Genomic DNA, 27,693 nt, shown 5'->3' with positions numbered 1-27,693 from the left:
CCAAGTTATGGAAACAGCCCAGATGCCCTTTGGCGAAGAGATGGTTGGCAAAAGGGTGTCATATACAAATAAGTGGAATGTATTTATCCATTATGAAGAATGTTAGGTTATTTGCAAAGAAATGGATAGATATAAAAATATGTTAAATAAATGAAGTCAAAGCCAGACACACAAAGGACCCATGTTCTGTCTCATATTTGGAAGCTAGAACTTTATACAATTTTACACAGCAATATTAACCAAATCATGCTATTTGTAGAGGAGTATTTAAAAGGTGTAATTTTTTATAAACTTGAACTTTTAATCCAACAAAATAAACACCAGGAAACTATCACTTTGAAGATGTGAGGGGAAGTCAAAGGGAAAGAATAAAAAGAGTTATGGAGGAAGAAAGTGAAGACATGATATTCAATGCAGATAGTATGAAAGTAGAAAAAATTAAAGTGTGGTGAGGTTTAGAAAGGCAGGGAAAAGTTATATAAGGATCCATTATACGTAAAAGCATTATTTATTGAATGTAAATTCCCTTGTACAACTAGTTATGATAATAAAAATATAATTAAAAACAATGGAGCCATCTGATCTTAAACTGTGTTCTCTTAAACCATGAGTCAATATAATAGTTTCCTACTCAGAAATTTTCTTTGCAGGTATTTTCCCTTTAGTGACAGAAAAATGATCAATGCAATGAATATCAATACATCACATTGCACATCATAAAGAGACACAATAAAAATCACAGTACAACATTACTAGTACAACATTGCACACATGGTAAGTGTTAGCCTGAGGTTCATCTCCCACTGTATCAATTAACCTCATTCTATTTTATGACTAAAATACCAGCACTTAGTCTACAAATTCTTGGAAAATTTCCCAGAATTATTGTGTACACTCATAATATTTCACTTTATCTTTGTTAGAAAATAGGGAACTGTAATATGAATACTCAAAGTTCATAATCAGTACATACCTCCCTGGTGAAAGGAAGTGCTAAAGTATAACATTCTTGATTTCTAGGTCAAAATAGCAAAAATCATATTCTATCCCTTCACTGAACACTGCACTGCCTCGGGACCCTATCTCTGTTTAAAACTGTCTTACTGAAAGAATGACCTCCCCAATTCCTGATGGAAACAGACTGCAGGTCTTATGGACCAATCATTTCCACATTGTAGCTCAACTAAGTTGTTTACCATTAGAAGTATTTTGATTGCTTTTTATACCCAACATTTTGAGAGAAAGGTACTACTTTAAAATGCTATTAAAGTAAGACATATAAAAATCACCTTTGACCCTAGATAAATATTTTACCTTTCATGTACCCAAAAATGCAGTCTGACCCATCATTAATGAATTAAAGCCTCTCCAACTTGTGAATACAATTGGTTTAAAAAGACCTAAAGGGCTGGGAAGGTGGCTCAGTGGTAGAGCGCTTGCCTTGCATGCGTCAAGCCCAGGATTTGATTCCTCAGCACCACATAAAAAAAAAAAAAAAGAAAAAAGCCGCAAGTGGCGCTGTGGCTCAAGTAGAAGAGCGCTATCCTTGAGCTGAAGAGCTGAAGGAAAGCGCCCAGGCTCAGAGTTCAGGCCCCACTACCAGACTCCCCCACCCCTGAAAAAAAGATATCAATACTACAATATTTGTGCAAAATTTCGTATGATACTGAAGATTCAATTGAAAACTGTTAACACTTGAAAATAACTCTTTTTCTTAGGAGTAGGAAACAAAACACAAGATTAATCCTAATCATTTCAAAGACATTTATTTATACTACAAATTCACTCTTATAACTACAAAGATTCCAAAAATAACTGAAGCATAGTGTCACAAAGGGCATAATTTAACTTCATCATGTACATTCAAAGGACTGTGCTAATAGAAAACAAAGTTATGCTAAAAATTAGCTCACGCAATTCACTTCCATTCTTTTATTCTATATATTTTAGTTTCATAAAAACTGTCTTTTGATAAAATGATGCATAAAAAGCCTATATACCCACTTACATTTTCAGATTTTAACAATGTTTATTTCAGAAATGTCTTTAGCTGTATAGTCAATGAACTGAAATAACACTAAAGTATTCAAAGGGTTTTCAGAAATTGCAAGACTGACTCTTGGATGATATTTATATTGGAAAAGATCTTCAAAAAGCCTCATTTGTTAAAGTTGTGATAGTTACTCCCACAAAAGAACTATTAATGAAGAAACCTTTGTATGTAAAATACAACTTAAAATGCATCCACAATCTGGAAGTGACACATGCTTTTTTTGTTTGTTTTTGCAATGTATATCTAACAAACATATCCACAATACTGTTTTTCAGTCAATATGATCGGATATTCAAACCTAAAAAATACGGGATTTATTCTTAGTGTGAATAGATACTATCTTATAAAGAAAGTTATTTTCAACAGAAATCCGGAAAGAGTTTATCCACCTTGAGTTTCACAGGAATAACCAGAGTGTAATACCTGTTTGGTCAAGTCAGATAAACTCACTCCATGAGTATATCTTAAAAGTATAGCCAATTTAAGAGGTCAAATACATATTTTGTACTGACAGTCATCTTACAACAATAACTTACTACTTAAATATATGTGTATCTTCTTCCCTAACATATACAAAGAGCTGAAAGTGATCTCTTTTATCTAACTTAATGTTGTAAATGGTTTAATTATGATGATGTTATTATTTGACGAATAAAATGTACAGAAGGGTGGTTCCACTGAAATGACAGTACGGAACAATGATAAATAACAACATTGCAACACAGTTCTTTTCAGACTCTCTCTGTCCTCATTGGCAAGCAACATGGCAACAGCACACACACACACACACACACACACACACACACACACACACATTTGGGCACATTTACACACACATTTAGATGCAAGGCAAATTCAGGGTGTATTGTACAATAAAGTTCAAATAAAATATTAGTGATAAGTCTAAGGATAATGGGTGTAGAGGAGCACCTAGAAACGGAAGTAATTGGTCTAGAAAATTTGTTTAACAAGATCCTAACAGAGAACTTCCCAAACATGCAAAAAGACAGGCCTATTCAGATACAAGAAGCTTTTAGAATTCCAAATAGACGAGAAAAGAATAGGACATCCCACCGTCACATTACAATCCACACAGGATCAACTCAGACCAAGGAAAGATCCTTAAAGCTGTGAAGGAGAAAAGATTAAGCACCTATAAAGGAAAACCAATTAGAATCACCTCAGATTTCTCAGCAGAGACAATCAAACAAGAAGAGCCTGGAATGATGTATCCCATGCCCTAAAAACAAATAACTATCAACTAAGAATACTCTACCCAGCTAAACTCTCCTTCATAACTGAAGGCCAAACAAAAACCTTCCATAGGAAAGAAAAATTGAAACAATACATCTCCACCAAACTAGCCCTGCAAAAGATTCTTAAAGATGTCCTACACATAGTAAACCAACAAGACCACAATAAAGGCCAAGAAACTGCACCCAAAATGAGAATCCAAGAACCATAGAAAGAACCCAGTTTTCACAGCCCCCGAGAAGGTGGATAACATGGCAGGAAGTCCGAAATACCTCTCAGTCCTTTTTATCAACATTAACGGACTTAACTCTCCAATTAAGCAAGATAGACTGTCTAGTTGGATTAAAAATAAAGTTCCTTCTATCTGCTGCCTTTAGGAGTCACACCTTGCCCATAAAAACAAACACATTTTCAATGTTAAAGGCTGGAACAAAATCTGCCAAGCAAATGGCCCCCATAAACATGCAGGAGTTGCAATCCTAATATCAGATAAAATAGACTTCAAATTAAAATTTGTGACAAGAGATAAAGAAGGTCGCTACATACTAATTAAGGGTTCTCTCCTGCAAGAGGATATTACAATTCTAAATATCTATTCGCCAAAAAATGTAGCACCCAAATTTATCCAAGAAACAGTACTTTACCTCAAATCCCACATGGATCCAAATACATTCATAGTTGGGGATTTTAAAACACCACTCTCCCCACTAGGTAGATCAACTCGGCAAAAACTAAAAAGAGAAACCACAGATCTAAACAGCTGCAGAGATCAACAAGATTTAACAGACATCTACCGAATATTTCACCCAGCAGCATCAGAATACATGTTTTTCTCAGCAGCACAAGGAACATTTTCTAAAATAGACCACATTTTAGGCCACAAAGCAAACTTGTCTAAATTCAGAAACATTGAAGTTATACCTTGCATTCTCTATGACCACAAGGGAATAAAACTAGAACTCACCACCAAAAGCCACCAAAGAAAGGACGGTAACATATGGAGGCTGAACAACACACTGCTGAATCACGAGTGGGTCATGGAAGATATTAGAAAGGAAATTCAAATGTTCATGCTATTCAACAAAACAGAGAACACAAATTACCAGCTCCTTTGGAACACAGCAAAGGCAGTATTCAGAGGCAAGTTTATAGTTCTGAACTCCTACATCAACAAATTGGGGAGATCTTAAACCAACAATTTAATGACATATCTAAACATCCTTGAAAAGAGCAGCAAAATAAACCCCAATCCAGTAGACGGAAAGAAATAATCAAAATTAAATCAGAATTAAAGGAATTAGAATTCAAAAAAACTATAGAAAGGATCAACAAAACAAAGAGTTGGTTCTTCGGAAAAATTAACAAAATTGACAGACCCTTAGCAAATCTTATCAGAAAAAGAATAGAACACACCCAAATTAATAAACTCAGAAATGAGAATGGAAACATCACCACGGAAACAACCAAGATTCAGTACATTATAAGGGAATATTCCTCAAAACTTTATGCTAATAAGTTTGAGAACTTGACAGAAATGGACCTTTTCCTAGCAAATATTGACATTCCAAAACTAAACCAAGATGAGTTAAACCATCTTAACAAACCCATATCAAGCATTGAAATAGAAACAGCAATAAGAGACCTCCCAGGTAAGAAAAGTCCAGGACCAGATGGTTTTACAGCAGAATTCTACAAGGCCTTCAAAGCAGAGTTCACACCAATACTCCTCCAACTCTTCAATGAAATTGAAGGAAAAAGTTCACTACCGAACACATTCTATGCAACCATCGTAATCCTCATCCCAAAAACAGGCAGGGACTCATGAAAGAAAGAAAACTGTAGACCCATTTCTTTGATGAACACTGATGCAAAACTTCTCAACAAAATTTTGGCCAATCGACTTCAACAATTCATCCAAAAATCATAAACCAGTATCATACAGGATTCATTTCAGGAATGCAAAGCTGGTTCAATATACGCAAATCAATTAATATAATTCATCACATCAACAGGAGCAAGGATAAGAACCACATGGTTATTTCAATAGATGCAGAAAAAGCATTCAACAAGATTCAACACCCCTTTATGATGAAGGTTTTGGAAAAAGTAGGAATCCATGGAACATTCCTCAATACAATAAAGGCTGTATATGACAAATCTACAGCCAGCATTATACTTAATGGTGAAAAACTAAAGTCATTTCCTCTTAACTCAGGAACAAGACAATGATGTCTACTCTCTCCACGTCTCATCAATCTAGTATTAGAATGCCTAGCTACAGCAATAAGACAAGATCCAAACATAAAAGGGATCCAAATAGGAAAAGAAGAAATAAAACTCTCCTTATTTGCAGATGACATGATCTTGTATTTAAAGAATCCCATCGACTGCACTCCCAAATTACTCAAGCTGATTCAAAACTTTGGCATAGTAGCCTGGTATAAAATTAAGCCCCCAAAATCAATGACTTTTCTGTATGCCAACAATGAGAAAAGTGTGCCTGAAATTTTGAAAGTAACTCCATTTGTAATATCCCCACAAAAAATAAAATACCTAGGAATTAACTTAACTAAAGGAGTGAAGGACATTTACGATGAAAACTTTAAAATCTTGAAAAAGGAAATCAAAACAGAACTTAGAAAATGGCAAAACATTTCATGCACCTGGATTGGAAAGATTAACATCGTGAAAATGGCAATATTTCCCAAGGCTATCTACAAATTCAATGAGATACCTATGAAAATTCCAACCTTGTTCTTCAAGGAAATAGAAGAGGCATTCTAAAAATTCATATGGAACAATAAAAGACCCCGAATAGCAAAAACGATCCTCAATGGAAAGAACACTACTGGAGGAATATCAATACCAAATTTCAAACCGCACTATTAAGCCATAGTAATCAAAACAGCTTGGTACTGGCATAAGAACAGACCTCAGTACCAATGGAATAGAACTGAAAACCCAGAAATGAACCTACAGACCTATAGCCATTTAATATTTGATAAGGGAGCTAAAACAATTGAATGGAAAATAGATAGCCTCTTCAGTAAATGGTGCTGGCAAAACTGGTTAACTACTTGTAGAAAACTAAAGCTAGATCCTTATATATCACCCGGCACACGAATAATTTTCAAATGGATCAAAGACCTCGGAGTCAAACCAGACAATCTGAAAACATTACAGGATGGAATAGGAGTAACCTTATGTCTCCTTGCTCAGGCCGAAATTTTCTTTATAGAGACCCGGAAATACATACAATGGACAAGGGTCTTGGAACTTGAAGAATTAAATCCGCCAAAAACAAATCCTCAAAAAAACAACTGCCCAATAAATAAGTGGGCTAAAGACATAAAGAGAAACTTCTCTGAAGAAGAAAGAAGTATGGCAATAGACACATGAAGAAATGCTCAATCTCCCTAGCCATAAAAGAAATGCAAATCAAAACAACATTGAGATACCACCTCACACTAGTTAGAATGGCAAAAATCAAGAACTCTAACAACAACAGATGCTGGAGGGGATATGGACAGAAGGGAACCTTATTGAATTGTTGGTGTGAGTGTAAACTTGTTCAACCACTTTGGAAAGCAGTATGGAGGTACTTCAAAAGACTTCATATGGAGTTCCCCTATGACCCAGCAATACCACTTTTGGGTATTCACCCAAATCTTTACAAACAAGACCACACTAAAGCTACCAGCATAACTATGTTTATTGCAGCATTATTTACCATAGCTAAGATATGGAAGCAACCCAGATGCCCCTCAGTAGATGAATGGATCAAGAAAAAGTTGTATATATACACAATGGAATTCTATGCCTCCATCAGAAATAATGACATTGCCACATTTGTTAGGAAATGGAAAGACTTGGAAAAATTTATATTAAGTGAAGTAAGCCAAGCCCCAAGAAACATAGGTCCCATGGTTTCCCTTATTTCCAATATCTAGTATATGTATGAGTCAAACAGAAAAGGTCTGATAATGTGATGTTAGGAAAATGAACCCATAGTTATGCATTTTAATGTTTTTTTCTTTCATGCATTTGTTTCTAACACATTTATAAGATTATTTCTTTGTTGCTTTGTATCTCCCCCCCCCCACAGTATAACCCCACTTTCACTATATTTGATGTTGCTACAATTTGTAGAGGAGAGGGGGAAAAACAAGTAGTTTAAGGATACAGTTGGACGCGTTGCAACAATGAGAATTACATGTTGTCATGTCGAAAACGAACTTTACAACTTTGGTGCGGGGGGGGGGAAGGGAAGACGTGGGGGGGCCGAGGATTGGGTGGGGGGAAGGAGGGAGGCTGGGAAGGGATGTGAATGGCAAAGAAAGGAGGAATCTGCAATGCTTGATAAGAAATGTACTCATTATCTTGCCCATGTAATTGTAAGCCCTCTGTACAGTATGTTCACAAAAATATAAAAAAATAAAGAAAAGAAAAGAAAAGAACCTAAGGGATATGAGGACCAAATTATTATGATATTTCACTAGGTATCCTATGAGAAAGCAAAACAAAATGCACCAGAAGAAAGCCAGAAAATCTGAATATAATACAGGCTATTTTTCCTCACTAACTGTCATAGATGTATATGTTAATTCTAAGGAGACTTAAGTTCTAATAGCATTCGAACTACTGGAAGACATTCATGTTTTACCGATACAAATTATGTCCATACATGTAGACCCATTGCAACAGTGAAATGTACAAGTCGTTATGTTGAAAACGATCTTTACAACTTTCGTGGAGGGGCTGGGGAGGAGAGAGGAGAAGGGAAGGCGGGAGGATTAGGTGGGGAGGATGGAAAGGTATAGGAAGGGGAAACAACGGAGGAGGCTACTTACTGGTGATTCACTTGTACTTGAAGCATGATTCTGAATTATTGCTTGCTGATTCTGAACTATTGCTTTGATCATTATATTCTCCACGAAGAAAAAGTGAAATTTAATTGATAGCAAAGGACTACTAATACATTTTTACTTCTCATTAAGCATCTTCAATCATCAAAATCACCTGAAGACAATAGATAGGCCTATTTTTAGATGGAAACAAGTGTCTTTAAAAAAAAAAACAAGAATTTAGGTAGTCATACAAAGGACTTCTATTTTATTACTGCATTATACATTTTTTCTAATGTTGGATACCAACATTAGAAAGCTATTAGGAAGCTCTTAAATCACATATGTTGAATAGTGAGTTCTCTTACACTATAACATGGTATTTCCCAAATCATTTACATAGAAGGCATTGTTTCCTATTTTCTCATTCCTAGAATAAGCTGCACATGAAGACACCACTGGTCCTTATTTTCAGTCTGTACCTTTGAATACTGAGGAAAATCTTTCCGCTGCTCCCTATAATTCACTACTCTCCAGTTAGAATAATTTAGAATAGTAAAATTTGAAAAAGAGAAAATAAATCATGGTGAAAAAACATATGCAGAACATTCACCAGTTTTTTCTGACCAGTTCAACCAATGTGAACTATTGGGGAAATACATGGACACCTCATTCCCACTGGTACTCAAAATCACTGGTTAGGCAATTCTGACGAAGACAAGGAACAAGATGAAAAAATGAGGAATGGTATCAATTGCAAGAAAAAAATGGAGTAGGATCCAAGCAAATTTCTTCTTTGGGATGCCGAAATGTATCGGCTTACTGTGTTGTGAACACTGCTTTCCAAAATGGCCACGCAGATGAATACTAGGGATGAGGATGAGTATACCCCTCTTCATCGGGAAGCCTAGAGTGGACACTTACATTTTGTCCATGAGTTGGCAGCTCAAGGCAGATATTCATGTAATAACTCTGAATGGCTGGACACCCCTGCACAGTACTTATATGTGGAAAAATACCAAAATGGCTTCTTTATTACTTCATCATGATGCAGATACCAATCCCCAACTAAAGGCCTCTTGACCTCCTTGCATCTTGCTGCTGGGAATAGAAATAGCAAAGATACTCTGTATCTCCTTCGGTTGAACCATTATATCAAACCAGGTCTGAAGAACAACTTTGAAGAAACTGCATTTGATATTGCCAAAAGGGTAAGTACGTATCATTACCTCTTTGAAATTGTGGAAGGCTGTACAAATTGGTCTCCTAAATCATAATGGTTTGGTTATGTTTCTTAAATTTCAAAAATGCCAGTCCATCTTTTGTGTCCCTACACATTTTTTCACAATACAAAGCAACAGCAATATCTTACTATAAAAATTTATGTATTCCATGGTATTCTTCCAAGTGAATTGCATGACTTTGATATCAAAATGTATTCAAGAGTTGTTTGTATACATCTGTAATGATTTCTGCAGAGTTTGTGATTCTTTAAATCAGAAATAATTTTAACTTATCTGTTGAAATGAATAGTATAGAAACTAAAGATGTTCCGGGTGCTTTTCTGAACAAAGTATATCTATGTTTGTGTAATGTTCATAATCTATTTCATTCTCTCCTAGATATAATACTTTGAATTCTACATTGTTGTATAATGTATAGATTCATTAGTAAATGTGACCTTTCAGATTGCATTCCATATAGAAGAATTTTAAGACTCCTTTTTTTTCTTAGTTTCTTTTATTATTTTATTTCTTTGGGATAAAATGGCAATATTATCTAATTTCAAGTTTTGTAAAGGTTATGCTATGTAAAGGCCTTTCTAAGGTGAAAATTTAATATACTGATGTCAAACTAACCTTTAATTCTATGAATTACATGTATTGTTACACTTATATTTTTGTAATCAACTTTTTAATAACTCTTTTTCATTTCTTGCATCAGAAGAATGAAAAATATGGAATACTTCACAAATTTTCATATCATCCTTGTGCAAGTGCTATGTTAATCTCTGTATTGTTGTAATTTGGGTAGACCTGCTGCTGAAGCATGTAATATCCTCTAAATTTAAGTACTTAATGATACAATCTTTATACAGGCATATATCCATTGTTGCCTATTTGTAACAAGGAACCCTTATTGTTCCTGAAAATGCTATTGATCTTATTTCTCTAAATTTCTGTGTACAGTGGGAAAAACTTATATAGTTTGGTCGATTGCTCACATTTACAATTTTTTGTCAGTGACTATTTCGTCATTTTCATTTTAAATTTGATCATACTTTGAAGCCTTTACAGCTAAGTCCAAAGGTGGTGGCTTTTCAAGTACTTATTTATCAATTGAGTTAGCTTTGTGGAGCTAATGGATTCAAAGTAAGCCTTGCTTAAGAGCTACTTCTAACTTTCTGCAGCTTAAAATTTCCCAAATGAGGTCTTGCTGGGACAAATGTCTACGTGAACTGTGAAGACTCAGGGTCTATGTTGAGGGGGCAGAATGATGCAGGCTTCAGCCTCGGGGTTATCTGAGGACTGTGTTTGGAATTAGGAAAGCTCTTGGAACGCCAGGCTACAGAGGGAAAATGTTCCCTCTCCCTATCTCAAAACATGTCACAGACTCCTGGGAGCTGAGGAAGTGGCTCTTCTCCTTGCTTAAGCATAGATTAACAGCTGGTCAAGCATTTTCCTGAGATTGGAGAAGTGGTTTGAGCTTGATCTAAAATAGTTTAGATAATAATATACCTAGACCTTCTCTCATAGGTTAAGTAAAAATGTATCTGTGGAAATTTTTTGTGTGAATGTTTTCTGACCAAATCTTGGCAAATATGATGCTTGCTAGTCTTTAAATACCCACTAACAATAAAGCACAGCATGCAGTGGCAATTGCTGTTTGCACTCTGCATCCCCTGTGTCCTGGTGATTTTGTGACCCTTACCTAGGGACCCCAACGCACTAGACATTGACACTGAACCTTTACCTTTCTTCCATGTAGGAACAGACCAACCAGAATATCTTACGCTGAAAGCATGGATTGTCTTACTGGATCAAAAATAATCTTAGTTACAAGGGATCATAGAGAGATGAACAGTTCAGACAGAATTGTTCAGAATAGAAGGTATTTTATCAAAACATAATAGTTTATTATACGTATCATTTCAAAAGTAGCTAAAGCCAAGAAAGTGAAAAAAATTGTTCATATGCATGATTACCTACTGTCCTGACCTGTCTATCATCCAACCAAGCAGGAACTTACACTACTGACATTCTATCACCAAATATTGCCATAGCTCCTGGAGAAGTCCATATGTTTCTCCTCGATATTAGGCCTTAAATTTGTAATGTTTTAATCACAGTGTTTCCTCTTGCCTCTAGGCTGCATATCTACAAATGGTAGAGCTTTAAGTCTAACTCTACCAAAAACTGAGGTAGAGATAATGGAATAATACTTTAAAACAGAGTTGCCTTTGATTCCCTAAACACAACACAACAATGCAAAACAATTTTTATATTATATGTACTTATATATTTTATATTTATATGTGCTGATTTTAAATTTTATACAGTGAATCTTACTAGAATTGATAATTTGACAAATATATTGACATTTATTCCCATAAATAGATTGGAATATAAATAATTAGGTTCAGAATATATATTAGAATATAAAAAGTATCAATGCAATATCTTCAGTATAAGCTTGTGATACCTTCTAAGTGTTCGTGGTCTTCTGAATAAACATGGTATAATAACAGTATTGTTTTCTGCTAATCTATAAGGGATTTTATTATGATGCTCTGTTTATTGTTTTAACTTGCTGGTCCCAAAGTGTTTTTCTCCATATTTCTAAAGCATTCTTACTGATTATACCCAAATTTTGCTGATATGATGTCTAAAAGCTATTATTCTTCTGCAGGACCCACGGATCCTAGGATAACAGGTCCCAGTTATCTGCATCATCAGATAACAAGGGCATGACTTCTCACATAGGCCCATGCAACATGCCAACAGAAAATAATTAAAGACTCATCTCAATTTCTCATTTCCTATAATATTTCAGGGCCCCAATTGCTTACAAGAATTAGCAGTAATCAATTGTGAAATGCAAGGCAACTTAAAATGAAAGATGAGATCACAAAATCTGAGAGAAAGTACTGTAATTCAAACTTTCAATTTACAGATGACCAGCCCATATGAGTGAACAAAATCACAAATGAACAACGTCATTTTTAATACCTTTCTCCTAATGATGAATGAAAGATTTCAGTGCAGCCAAAAAAGTAGTTTCTGGAATGATAGATCATAATTGGTCTACCAAGACTAGGAAAACTTGATTTAGAGATCAAATATAATTTAGAAAAACATTAATTGAGAATACCCTTAGTGCTTCAAAACACTGGTACTTCAGTAAAACTTGGTTCTGTAGTATAAAAATGTCATTCTCAAACCAATGTAACCTACATTTAATCTCCTGAAAGTATATTCCTTTTCAAATAAACTTTTAAAAATCATATTCACCAAAATAACACTTGACAAGTAGATGATAGTGACATTACAAGGTTTTCAAGTGTAGGGAGCAAGTTACAATAGAGTTGATTTACGTACCCAGCACTAATACCAAACAAGTTCAACCATTCATTAAAGTGCAGAAATACTACCCCCCACCATTTGTGTTGTTCAGTAGGGGCCTTCCAGAAATGTGTTTAATGGATCAGCCTCCCATAATTCAAACCCAAATATTAGCTAATAAAGTAAATTTCATCACATAAGAAGGTACATTTTAAAGTCACTAATAGTTGCCTTATCATGTGTTGCCTTATCATATATTTTCCCTATCTGTCTAACATAGTAAGAAATATGACTTTAAGTCTTGAATATGGGTACTGATGAGAGATTTGACAAACAAAAAATCTGTCTTCTATTTCTATCATATTCCTCTAAGTAGTAAACTTTAGTTTTCTTCTTTTTCCAAAACTTATAGGTAGTAGAATATTTACATAGGATAATGTAAAATAAAATAATCACATACCATTGCACAAAGCCATTTATAAAACCTGGTAGGAATAAATTCTAGGCCATTTTTAAACGTTCCTTTTGACTAAAAATTAATCTTCCAAATGAACGAGAATAAAATCATGTCTAAGTGCTTCACATTTCCAGTCTTGCACATTGTTATTGCAGATGAATGAATTATGGAAATATAAGCTGACATCAGTTGCCTATATATTCTCCATGCTGGCTGAGACTTATAATTTGCACAGCACATGAAAACAGGTGCAATGACTGGCTTCTTACATCAGGGTGAATTTTTGGCATTGCTGGGCTTTGAACTCAGGGCCTAGGAGCCCAACTGCCCAATCGGTCCACGTGATCACACCAGACGTTGAGCCACTAAGGAGATGGGCTTTTCCCAGGGACTGAGATCGAGCCACAGGGAGGCCAAAATAGTGCTCAATGCATCATTTAAACATGGGATGTATGTTCACATCTGTGTGGGGACTGCATCGTGCATTGAGTGTACTTATTGTGTTTATTTTGTATACTATTCATGGATTATTGTGTATTTTCTCATGTATATGATGACAGGTATAACTGGGCTGACATGGATAACAACTTATTCCCATGACCACAGGGTGGCCCATGCATTCTCCATCCTAGCTGAGACCCAAGACTTGCAGAGGAAAGGAAAACATATGCAACCATTGGCGTCTTACATCAAGATGAATCTTTTGGCAGGGCTGGGATCTGAACTCGGGGCCTAGCAGGCCCAATTGGTGAATGAGTCCATATGAGCACAACAGCCTGTGAGCGACAAAGGAGCTAGGCATTCCCAGTACCTGAATTTGAGCCCCCCTGGGGGGAGAGTGGGGAGCACAATAGTCATCCATTCATAAGTAGAAGGTAGAATGCAAATAAGTATATATTTGTATAGAGTAGGATTGATGGTGACTTGTGATGGAAACCAATCTGTGTGTACCTATATTTCGATATTTTCTGATGCATTCATTTCATGTCTGTGATGATTATTGTCATGCTTCATTAACTCTTCTTTACAAATAATCTATACCCCATGAGTCTTGCGTATCATTTCCTACTGCATCATGCACAAACTACTGATTCAAGGATGAGATCGATCACATGCCATGACTCTTCCTAGGTCCAGAAACAAGTATCTCAGGATCTCCCGCCATTCCCTCCTCCTAGGGGGACTGAATTCAAGCCTCAGTCCTGGAAAAGTTACTCCTTATATACATCTTAACAATAAGATTTATACTTCCGTTCAGATGTTCAGTCCATATTGTGTTTGGTGCGTTTATTCATTTTAATTATTTTTTATTAATTTATTTACCACTTATTTTATTGACTCTGATGACACTTAAACCATTTATTACATTGTTTACATCCTATGATATAGAATCTAGATTTTAGATGTATGTGATCTCCGTCATGCCTGGCAGTGCTAGAATCGGATCTCAGGGCCTAGCAGGCCCAATTCATGAATGGGTGAGTTTGAGCATGGGAGCCTCTAGTCAATGAAGCTGTCAAGTGATTCCCACGGGCTGAGATTGACCCCCAGTTTTGGCCAAAACAGCAATACATGGATAGGCAGACGGTGATATACAAAGAAATATATATTGTTAAAGAGTGCCAGAGCCGTCTATCTATGATTGAATGACACCTACTACGTTCCTACCAACTCTTAGGTATTTATTATACCACCATTGAAGGAATATTATTCTTTTAATGCTTAATAAACTATACACTAAGATCAATCAGCATTCTTGGACTATTGCATCCAATTTTAGACTAGACGGATGCATGAACTACTCTTTCAATGGATATTCCCATGCATAGGAATGAGTCTCTTGTGATCTCCTGCCATTGGTGTCAGGACTGGGATTTGAACCCAGTGCCTATGTCCACAGGTTGTCCTATGGCTTCACTGATAGCCCACAAGCCATCAGCAATGGCAGGTCATATCTACTTTGCAGCCATGTCATTCAAACCCAGGATGGTCACTGTGCAAAGAAAAAAATAATAAAACCCCAGACCCCTGAAGGTTGCCACTTTTTCTGCTTTCCAGTTTCTTTTCGAGAAAGTCCCCTGGGCCTAGGATCTTAGGATCAGCTATGGTTCTGGAGGCTGCAACCAAGCCGAGAGAGATCTAAGCTGAGACAGAGTTTCCATGACCTGAGTTCAAGCCCCATGGTTGGCCAAAAGAAAAAAATGAAAAAGAATAAAGAAAACATAATTATTTAACTAAATTAAAAAAATAAAGCTACCTAGTTTGGAATTTCTGCTAGTTTTCTTTCCTAGCCTGGGATTTGAACTCAGGGTCTTGGTAAATCTGTAGCAATGTGAGGGAAGATTTGCTACTACTTGAGTTCAAACCTTGTGCCAACCAAAAGTGAAACCTAAGTCATTGACCTAAGCAGGGGGAGGTAGTTGTGGCAATGGGAGGGAAGGTATAGTAGGGGGAAAACAAAGGAGGAGGTAACAATGCTCAATGTGAAATTTACTCATTACCTTGGTCCTGTAAAATATTTTTACAATAAAAAACGAACAAAGACAAACAATGTAGTTCTCATAGAAGCATTTTGGAGGTAAGGGAAGGATGTCTGAGTGAATAGCTGTACAAAATTCTACACTTTTTAAAATGTTCAGTATGGAACTGAATAAACATAACTGCTTCCATTAAAAAATTATGTCAGTGTCTTGGAACTGGGGCCAGTATTTCTGCCATTGCTAGGATTTGAGCTCAACGTCCAGGTAACTATTTTGCATCATGGGTGAAGGCGAAGCTCACTGTCCATGAGGAAAGAAATTCAGGCTAGAGTACCCAGGGCCTGAATGAAGGCCCTGAAATGGAAAAAATATCTCTATACATGTGTAATATATGATATATATATACTTATATATGTATGTTAATTTCATATTATGATTCAGGTGGATCAGTGGTAGAGCACTTGCCTTGCATGCCTGAGTCCCTGGGTTCGATTCCTCAGCACCACATAAGCAAAAAGAAAAAATCCGGAAGTAGAGCTGTGGTTCAAGTGGTAGAGTGCTAGCCTTGAGCTGAAGATCTGAGGAACAGCACCCAGGCCCAGACTTCAAGCCACACAACCGGACCCCCACAGAAAAAGAATGATTTTGAATTTTATTTTCCTTTGATTCATTTATTTATTGATTACTGTATTTAGTATTTTTATACACATAATATTTATTACATTTTGCACAACTATTATAAATTTATACCCAATAATTGAGGACATTGACTCATTTTCATTAATATTTTATTAAGTGTTGAAACATAATACATAAGTAAATGGAAGCATTTGTCACAGTCTTTACATGATTAGAGTCTCTCACAAGTATGAGCTTTGTCTTATTTATCTTTGGAAACTTTCTATCGGGTTTTCTTTAGATGATTTATACTCAGAAGCCTTTTCTTGAGGATAGGCAAGTGAGGTATAAAATTGTGAGGGTGGGGCTAGAAATGTGGCTTAGTGGTAAAGTGCTTGCTCAGCATGCATGAATGCCAGGGTTTGAATCCTCAGTGCCACATACTCAGAAAAAGCCAGAAGCTATGGAGTAGCTCAAGTGGCTAGCCTTGAGAAAAAGAAGCTCAGAGAGAGTACCCAGGCCCCAAAATCAAGCCCAGGACTGTCTAAAACCATAGGCCAGATGCCAGTGGCTCATAAGTGGAACCGTAGCTTCTCGGGAGTCTGAGAGCTGAAGACCACAGTCCAAAGGAAAGCCTGTTAGATTCTTATCTCCAGTGAACCACCAAAAGAACCCATCTGGCATTTTGGATTAAGTGCTACAGTGTTCACCTTGAGCTGAAGGGCTCAGGGTCAGTGCCCAGGCTAGAGTTCGAGACACACAACTGGAAAAAGAGTGAGGGTTAATTAAAATACTTTTCCTATTTGCTAATTACAAGAACATTCTTTGGAACATGAACACTGATGCCCACCAGAAATGGACTCAGAGCTCAAGGTTCAAGTGTAGCACATACATATGCCTATCCTCTCAGACTATAGCATTGTAATATTGTTTCCTACAGGGTTCTTAAAGGTCCAAGTTTAAAAGTCTTAATATGCTACACAAGCCCTTTGTGATAAGCAGTTGACTTGTATTGTCAATGTCATTACAGTTCTGAACCTAGCAGAGCACAAGTAGGTCATACCCATCACCCTAGCTCAGGAGGCTGAGGTCTCAGGATCACAGGGTGAAGCCAGCCAGGGCAGGAAATCTATGACAAAATGACTTCCACTTCTGAAAGGTCAGATATTCAAGAGCTTCGTGTGTCTCCCTTGGTGATGAGAAATTACTTGCACATTAAATGTTCTTATAGTACTTGAGCTATAGAAGAAGGAAAGAACCATTATTGACCTATCCTGGATTCAGATGAAGTTCTCAGGATCCAAGCCCTAGCTCTGTTAGCAGGAAGAACTCCAGTGTAACTCTGTAATAGAAGGACAGAAAACAGTTTAAAAAACCAGTCTAGGTGCAGAGACCAGGCCTACAGGATTAGGAGGCAGAACGTACACACTCAACAGGGAAGTGAACTGCAAAACCACTTCATTTATTCCAGGCACAACCAGCATTGGGGAAAACCTGTAAAATTTGTTAAAGTTACACCAGGGTCAGGCTTTACTCGGCCTCTTCAAACAATGACTAATGAACCTTCCTCCCTCATGTGAAGGGAGCCTCAGGCTACCTTTAGGTTACCAATAGAGAGCCAGTTTAGTGGGGGAGAGGGGAGGAGCAGAGTAGAGAAACCCTGCTCTCTGGTCTTAGGGAGTGGGTTTTTGATTCTCCATCTATCAGATTTGAAGACCCATCTACCTCTGCCAGTCCATTCTCCTTCCTTAATTCTCCACATAATTAATGCAAATCCCCAGACTAACTAGAGGCAGGACTGTTTCTATTTTGTCTCCAAGCACATGATTTAGAACCTAGTTCTGCCCTCTTGACTATGGGCCCTTGGTTGCCTGAGAAGTGGGAAAGAGACAGTCTTCCTGCTCTGTGGTTATGTGAAGGCACACTGCAAAAGGCCTCCTGACTGGGAAGTGTTCCCTTCTTTCCTCTTGACGTCCAAAGATTAAACTATCATATTTCTTTCTTTCTTTCTTTCTTTCTTTCTTTCTTTCTTTCTTTCTTTCTTTCTTTCTTTCTTTCTTTCTTTCTTTCTTTCTTTCTTTCTTTCTTTCTTACTTACTTTCTTTCTTTCTTTCTTTCTTTCTTTCTTTCTTTCTTTCTTTCTTTCTTTCTTTCTTTCTTTCTTTCTTTCTTTCTTTCTTTCTTCCTATCTACCTACCTACCTAGGTATCTCTTTGCCAGGTCTTGGGTTGAACTTAAGGCCTGGGCACTGTCTGTAGCACTCTACTACTTGAACCACAACACCAATTCTGGCCTTTTCTGTGTATGTGCTCTGAGGAATCGTACCCAGGGCTTCTTGCATGCTAGGAAAGCACTCTCTCACTAATCCACATTCCCAGCCCCCTCATAAGTATGCTACCATTACATAAGTATGCTACCATTTTACTTCCTCAAGTTTAATTTTCTGAAGACTGGTTACTTCTAAGAAACCCTATCTTGTGTACCCCTGCCTGATTTGTGACTGTTCCTGCATTGTCCTCATAATAAAATGTAAATAAATACTGCTGAGATCTTCAGTGTGCATCATATAAGGACACAGGCCTGGAACCCTGGAAGAGAAAGACATGAAGAGGATGATGCAGTAGGCGCAAGGATCATATCTGAAAAATAAATAAATAAATAAATAAAAGCATCATTGCATACAGTGTGTTTGAACTCATGGAGGTAATATACACACATAAGTAAGTAGGGCACTGATTCATAAACTTGGCCTTCTCTTTTTGAAAACGTTTTTGAGGCTATCCCATGGCTTAAACTCAGGGCCTGATGCGTTCCTCAGCTGTTTTTCCCAAGGCTGAGGCTTTACCACCGCCACAGCTCCACGTCCAGCCATCTGGTCGTTAATCGGACATAAGTGCCTCCCAGGCTTTCCAGCCTGGTCTAGCCTGTTTCATCTGCTTGACTTTCTCTCTCAAAGCCCCATTTCTACCTTCTGGTCCACTGCTTCACTTCTGGTTTTCTGGTGGTTTATTGGACATAAGAGTCTCACAGACTTCCTGCTCAGGCTGACTTTGAAGGGTGATCTCTCAAAAAGGTTTCAAGCGGCTTTCCTCAGGGATTCACCAAGGAACACCTCCACACAAACCTGGAGTCTAAATCTCGAGAGACACTAGAAAAGTGATGCATGAAGATGCTTCTAGTATATTCTAGATACTTAAGGTTGGAGAGACACAACACTCCTAATTATTAGATCATTTTATAGGCAAAAGAAGCAACGCAGACAATATAAGGATCGCTCTAGCTTTTGGTCCTCCCATCTTGAGACAGTAAGTTGCTGTAGCTCAATGCTAACTGACAGAGCTGGTATGTCCTGTGGACATTTGCACAGAAATTCTATGACATTCATTTCTCACTTTTGGTTTCAAACCTATGAACAGATGGTAAGATGAGGAAGCAAAATCCTTCTTAGAGAAAGCAAGTATAAAGGACATTGGGTAGTTAACTTATAAATTCATAAGACTGGTATGACCCTGTTAAGAAGTCAGGTTTCCAGATTAAAAAATGAAGAAGAAAAGAAAGAAGGTGCCAGTGGCTTCTCATTGTAATCGGAGCTCCTCAGGAGTCTGAGATGTAGAGAATCAGAGTTTGAATCCAGCCAGCATAGGAAAGTCTATGACAATGTTATTTCTAAGAGATCACAGAAAAACCCAGAAGTGGGGTTTTGACTCAAGGTTAATGCACTACCCTTTAGCAAAAGGATCTCAGGAACAATGCCTAGGCTCATAGTTCAACACCAGGACCTGCCCCCTCAAAAATAACCTGTACCTCCATATCTTTGTATATGTATGTATGCATTCCTATAGGTGAAGCTCCAGAGTAGTTACCATGAATGGCACCAAGCTAGAAAATTTGTATCCAATAAAATGATTTCATAACAGAGACTGATTTCATGAAAGTGCATGTTCTGCGGCTGCCCTCACTGTTTCCAGTATAGCCTGAGGGTTTCTCTGCATCCCAGGCCTGCTGGAAGAAGTCTCTCTCATTGTCTGGACAGGCAGACAAAAGGCCTCACTTCTGTACAGCTACGTAACAAACAACTACATCTGTGTCAGATTGTGAGAATGAGTGTGAGTGGGCTCCGAAGGTCAGGATAAAGGTCTAATTTTAGCCCAATCTATTTCTTTCCCCAGTGCTCTGGTTTGACAGGAAGCCATTTGTGCCACCTCCCGTGGCAGGCCAAGTCCTGTGCACTTATCCTGCCATTGTGAGACTATATTCCGGTGTTCAGATACAGTGCTCAATATAATTCAGCAGTCCTTCTGGCAGACAACTGGGGCACTGAAACTCATGAAATGTTTCATTGAGGATGATGATGGGCATATGATGTCTCTCCTAGGTTTCTGGAACCTTGGGAAATCCAAGCACATATCTGATATCACAAAGCTTCCTGTCATCTAGGGCTGTTAAGCTCTTCAGGTTTTGAAACATTTGACCTCTCCAAGTTGGGCCCTGGCTGGCTAGGTTGGGGGTTGAAAGCAGTGCTGGGGTGCTGACCATGAGCTCAGTGTAGAAGCCCGGTGCTTTACCATTTTGTCTAACAGCATCACTTCTAGTCTGTGAGTGTGTGTGTGTGTGTGTGTGTGTGTGTGTGTGTGTGTGTGTGTGTGTGTGTGTGTGTGTGTGTGTGAGCCCGCGTGTGCACAGGAGGTTGAACTCAGGTCCTGATCACTGTACCTATTTTCTCTTGTACAAGGATACCCCTCTCCCACTTGAGCAACAGAGACACTTCAGGCTTCTTTTTAGTGATATGTTCCTGAGAAATCAAACCCAGGGTTTCATATATGCAAAGCAATCTACACTCTACACATTCCCAGCCCTCTACTTCAGGTTTGTTAGTTTGTTTCTGTCTTTTCTTTATTGTTGTAGGAGTTGAAATCTGGGCCTGGGTACTGTCCTTGAACTCTTCTCCTCAACTCTTGTGCTCTACCACTTGAGCCAAACACCACTTCAGCTTTTTTGGGGGTCCATCGGTGCTAAGTGTCTCAAGGACTTTCCTGCCCAGGCTAGCTTTGAACCATGATCCTCAGATCTCATCCTCCTGAGTAGCTAGCATGACAGACATGAGCAACAAGCACCCAGATTCCACTTCAGGTTTCTTAGTGGTGAATTGGAAATAATAGGCTCATGGAGATGATTGGAGATAATAGGCTTTTGTGTCTGGGATAGTTTGGAACCCAGATCTCAGCTTTCTGAGACGGCAGGATGACAGACTTTAGCTATAGACCCCTAGGCTGTGGCCTCTGCTATAAGGGGATCCATGTCTCCACATGGTAGAGCGCTAGTCATAAGCCCAAGAGGTAAGGGCCAGCACCGAGACCATGAGTTCAAGGTTCATGACTGAGAAAAAACAAAACAAAACAATTGTCTGCAGGAGATAACTTACTAGTCTTCAGTAATACATCTTTGTCCCTGCCATGGGGACATAAATGAGCCTCAGTATTCTGGTCTGCATAATCATCTCAGTTGTGGAGATCTTATAAGGACCCGAAGAAAGAATGCACCCTGTGAAGGACACAGCACATTGCACTCTTTGCATGACTCAGCACACAGCATCCTTTGAAAGACTCAGCACACAGCACCCAATGCAGGATGCAGCAAACTGCACCCTGTGAAGGACTCAGCACCTAGCTCTATTCCACAAGCTTTCATTAGAATTAGGGTGATTTTATCAGTATCACCATTCTTTGAGGAACAGTTCACAAACCACAAAAGTTCACATCTAATGGTTTAGTGTGGTGTTTTTTTTTTTTTTTTGCGGGGGGGAGGTTAGCCATGGGGCTTGAACTCAAAACATGAGGATACTATTCTAGTAACATTTGATCAAGACTAGAGCTCTACCACTTCAAGCCATATATCAAAGATTCTAGCAGACTTCCTGCCAAGTTTTAAAGGCCCTGAGCAAACAGGATATGGGGATAAGCCAGGGTAACCAGGATGATGGGGATAACCCATGGATCTGGGTTACAGCAGTTTACATCTGGCTAAGTCAGGTTAGGTGGAAGCTGTCAGTCCCAGACTCCTAGATTACCCTGTGATGAGGTATTTGAAGTCCTGTCCTTCTTGCCCTTCTATAGTTGCAGTTAAAACATTCTACTTTTTTTTGGCGGCAGTCCTGGGGCTTGAGTATGCGCTTTAACCCTGTTCCTAAGCGTTTGTGCTCAAGGCTAGCACACAATTGAATGAAAGACAGCAGAACTTCTGGGTTTTCTGTTTATGTGCACTGAGGAATCGAACCCAGTGTTTCATGCTTCCTCGGTGAATATTCAACCACTGAGCCCCAGGAGTGAATGAGATATAAATAGATAGAGATTGTTGTATAAAAATATTATATACACAAAAAGAGAGATGTCTGCATATTATTAAATTATAGATAGTATTACCACCAATTATTAGGTATTAAATTATGTCTTCATTTAATGACGTGTCCCAGTTAACAATTAATAAAGCATTAATTAAAATTACTCAATATCCTGTTATTGTTTATCACATATGTACGTACATTCCTACTATAATTATGTATTTTATAGAATGAGACATATTCCTATATATTATTAAATTATGCATCGTGTGTTACTACCAATTATTAGGTATTTGTGTTTCCATGAAATTTTTATTCTGTTAATGCTTAATAAAATATTAAACTTAATCCACGTCCTATAATTTTTGTGTCTAATTTTATCCTAGAATGATTCCCTACTAATTCAATCTGTTTTTCATTTATTGTAATGACAATTCTTCCACCTACGACATTTTTTACATTTATTACATCCTATTACATAGCATATAGATTTGCATCTGAATTATACATCCCACCTGTCACCGCCACTTTCAAAGAAAAAGAAAACATGTTTCACTCTCGGCTTCTCACATCTGAACTCACAGTCTACAAAGCCCAATTCATTAATGGGTAAGTGTCAGCATGCCAGCCTGGAGCATATTAAGCTGACTAGCATTTCCAGCACCTGAGATTGAGCCCTATGAGTTGACAAAATAAGAACACATTGATATGCAGATTGTAGTACACAAATAAATATAGATCATTATACAGTGCCGGAGATGTCTACACATTATTCAGCTATATGGGCTACATTCCTGCCAATTCTTGGGTGTTTATTATGCCTTCATGTAATTAATATTATTGTTTTCAGCCTTAATGAATTGTTAATTAAATCAACCACTGTCCTGAAACTATAGCATACATGTAATTAATAGTATTCTTTGAATGTGTCAAAAAGCATTCATTAAAATCAATTGGCCTCCTAAAATCACTCTAATTGTATAGAAGTATTCAGAAATAACTAATTCAACCTTGCTATTCATAATCTTCCATCGGTATTCCTATGACTAGGAATGAGACTCTTAGATCTCTTAGGGGTCAGGACCAGGCATCAAACACAGGGCCTATGTTGGTGTGTTGGCCTATGGCTTCCCTGGTAGCCTGCCAGCTTTCAGCAATGCCAGGTTACCAACATTTTTCAACCGTGTCATTCAGACCCAGTATGGTCACCTAGCAAAGAAAAAAATGTAAAATTGGCAGCCATCTGCAAATTGCCAGTGTTTTTTTCTGTTTTGCATTAAATTTTTTTCCTGTCAGCCATTGGGACCCAGGAACCCAGGTTCGGCTATGGGTCCAGTGGCTGCACCCCAGCCTAGAGTGATCAAACCTGAGGCAGAACTGCCACTACCTGAGTTCAAGCTCAGTGCTTGACAAAATAAAAATACATACAGGAGTTCCAGGAAGATGGCAGAGGAGAAGCTGGAAGCTAAACAAGCTCTCGCATAGAAAGCAGTTTTAGTGCTCCAGTGAACAGTCCTAAGCCAGAGAATCACACCAAGTGTGCCATCACAGTACACAGAGTTAGGCCAGAGAGAGAAAATCCAGGCAAGGAAACAGATCTGTGCACTTGTCAGTAGCCACCACTGTGACAGCGTTGGCTGCGGTGGCGGCTGTAGCCGCCATACCTACAACACAAAGAGTCCAGGACAACGACTCCAGATGCAGCAGGCGAGTTGATTCTACTCAACCCAGGAAGAACTGACAAAGAACAGACATCTTCATCCTGCAGATTGCATACCAGAGACGACCCAAGAACCAAGACTCTGGCATGAGAAGAAGCCTGACATCCTCACTCCTTCTCAGGGAGCAGAGGAGGTAAGAACATCCCTCCCCTCCCCACTACCAGAGATCTCCATCTTTGATACTGACAAAGACCTGGCTGAGCAGCTAGCTTCAACTCAGGCCTTGAAAGAAAACAAGGGTCATTTACCAGGTCACAGGAACCTATTCTGACATTCCAGGCTCAGCTACACCCAGCGGAAAGTGACCCAGTACAGTGGAGAAAGCTCCACCAGCCCCAAGAGTGGCTTTCTTCACTGGGTAAACAGAGCCAGAGGCTTCCCCTCCCTATAGTAGCCTTGACAATCAATTGACATTCAGTAAACATAAACCCTGAGAACGGCTCCAGGTTGGGCTCTGTCAGTGTATCAAAAGCTAGCCCCCTAAGGAAAAGCTACTGTTTGCTAAAAGGCTTCCACCCTACCAGAAACTAGCCTAATCATAGCATCTCCAAACTAGAAGAAACAGCCATCTCCCTCTTTTGTGAAACTCAAACCAGATCTTCTCATTGAACTAGCCTGGGAGGATGATCACAAAATTCTGGGTAAAGCAGAGCATTTTTCTGCATGCTCAAACAAATTGATTTAAGAGACCAACCAAGCCGCAGGAAAATCAAACACCACAAGCAAACCAGAGACGCCAACAAGAGACAGTTACAGACACAAGGGAGATATAGGATCTACCCATCCCCACCAAAAAATATCAAAGAATTATTTTTTGTACATTTTATAATTTCTTTAAACTTTTTAAACTTTTAATTTTTATCTTTAAAAATATATTTATTAACAATTTTTTTCTTGCTCTTATACTTTTTATTTTAAGGGTATGTGTGTGTGTGTGTGTGCTTTTTCTTTTTTTTTTTCTTTTTATTCATTTTTTTGTTTAGCTCTACATACTTTTGATCCTTTTCTTTCTTTCTTTCTACTTTCTCTTTCTTTCTTGCTTTCTTCCTTCCTTTCTTTCTTTGTTTCTCTTTCTTTTCACTTTTCCTCTCTTTCGTTCGTCTTTGTGTGACTTAATTGCTGTTCTGTTCATCCTCAGATATACCTGTAGTCGATTATTAAACATTATCCCCCATTTTGTACACACTTAATCCAGAAATTTATTACTCAGTTCAAAACCTCTTAGACTTAAATTCCTTAATAGCAGTATTACTTCTATGTACCTATATGACATTTTAAGCATTTTTATTTTTAAGTTTTTCACATCTCATTCTATCCCTCCCCTTCTCTTATCCTATCCTCGTTTTTCTCTGAATATTACTTTGTTAATTTGCATAATTTATTTGTTTCACTTTTAATTTTTAATTTTTGTTCCTATTTTTTCTTGCCCTTTTTTCTTTCTTTCTTTTTTTCTCTCTCTCTACTATCATTCTATCCAACCTATCCAACCTATTTCCCGCTTAGATATTAGTATTTAGTCAAGTTAACTCTCCCTCTACATTTCCACATTCCTTTATTCCTATTTTTACCCACATATCTCCCTTAACCTAATAATGTCTGCTTTGCCAAATTCTTCTTTGCAGTTCGCAGCACACTAATACATAGTTGTTTGATGTTGAATAGCTATATCTGTTGAACTAGATTGTATCTGCAGACTTTTTACTTTGCAACTACACACTTTGGTTGATGCTTGCCTTAAGATAGTGTTCTAGCATAAAACTGGTGTTTCATTCATCCCAAATGGGCAGAACAAACCTGAAAAACACAAGAAAAATGGTAAATCCGGGTATCTCAACTCCCACTCATGGTAATCAGGGGACAGAACAGAAAATGAATAATCCAGAGGAGAGCTCCCAAAAAGCTCTGCAAACGCTACTGGTAAACATGGTAAATGAAAAGATTGAAAACCTGCAAAGACTTCGTGTGAGCGTGATAGGGAGAGAGAGAAGACAAACAAAAGGTCAATACAGGAATATCATGAGCCTGAGGAAGCTACTCAAAGATTGATACAGGAATTGTATGAGCAGCTTGAGAACACTCAAAGAGAAATAAAAGAATGGTGTGAGCAGGCTGAGATCAGTCAAAGAGATAGACAGGAATTGCGGGAGTTGGCGTAGAAGAGACAAAGAGAAAGTCAGGAATGGTGTAAGGAGGCTGAGAACACTCAAAGAGAACTACAGGAATTGAGTGAACATAAGGAAGGTAATCAAAGAGTGATACATGAATTGAGAGAGCAGCATGAGAATACACAAAGATCACTAAAGGCATCCATGGAATCTATAAACAGAGAGCTGAAAGAAGTCAGGAAGTCCACAAAGGGAACGCTGACTGGAACCCAACAGAAGGAATGGGAGTCCAAGGAAATCATAACCAATCAAATAAGTGACTTGAGAATAAACACTGAACATTAAATTAAGGAAGTAAAGAAGTTCATACAAGATCTAAAACAAAGCTCCAACAAAGAATTGGAAGCCATCAAAGCCAACCAACTAGAAGGAAAAGAAATAAATAACAAAGTAGAAAGTCTTGATAGTAGATCGAAACTCGGGAATTGAAGACAGCCTAGATATTATAGAGAACGAACATACAACCATTCAAGAAAAATCCAGGAAATACGATTGATCTATTCAACACATGGAAGACACCATCAGAAAGCCTAATCTGAGGATAATGGGTGTAGAGGAGCACCTAGAAATAGAAGTTAATTGTCTAGGAAATTTGTTTAACAGGATCCTAGCAGAGAATTCCCAAACATGCAAAAAGATAGGCCTACTAAGATACAAGAAGCTTTTAGAAATACAAAGAGACATGGCCAAAACAGGACATCCCACTCTCACAGTACAATCCTCGCAGGATCAATTCAGACCAAGGAAAAGATCCTTAAAGCTGTCAAGGAGAAAATATCAATCACCTATAAAGGGAAACCAATTAGAATCACCTCAGATTTCTCAGCAGAGATAATTCAAGCAGGAAGACCTTGGAATGATGTATGCCATGCCCTAATGACAAACAAGTATCAACCAAGAATACTATACCCAGCTAAACTCTCATTCATAACCCAAGGTCAAAGAAAGTCCATCCATAGCAATGAAAAATTTAAACAGTTTATCTCCACCAAACCAGCTCTACAAAATATTCTTAAAGATGTCCTACACGTAGAAAACCAACAAGACCACAATAAAAGCCAAGAAACTAAATCCAAACAGAATCCAAGAAGCATAGGAAGAACTCAGTTGCCTAAGCCCCCAAGAAGGTGGATAAAATGGCAGGAACTCCCTAATACCTCTCAGTCCTATCTCTCAATATTGATGAACTTAAATCTCCAATT

The 27,693-nt window shown here is 37.9% G+C and overlaps 1 pseudogene; it reads right to left on the bottom strand.

Moving 5' to 3' along the window:
* Window positions 1-10,102: 10,102 nt before the first annotated feature.
* Window positions 10,103-10,202, bottom strand: LOC138818455 (U6 spliceosomal RNA; annotated as a pseudogene).
* Between the last annotated feature and the right edge of the window lie 17,491 nt (window positions 10,203-27,693).

The sequence above is a fragment of the Dipodomys merriami genome, unplaced genomic scaffold (assembly GCF_024711535.1).
Source record: "Dipodomys merriami isolate MVZ:Mamm:240054 unplaced genomic scaffold, mDipMer1.0.p SCAF_76, whole genome shotgun sequence".
NCBI classification, from domain to species: domain Eukaryota; kingdom Metazoa; phylum Chordata; class Mammalia; order Rodentia; family Heteromyidae; genus Dipodomys; species Dipodomys merriami.
The sequence above is the reverse complement of the archived record's forward strand: the minus strand, read 5'-3'. Positions and strand labels throughout refer to the sequence as shown.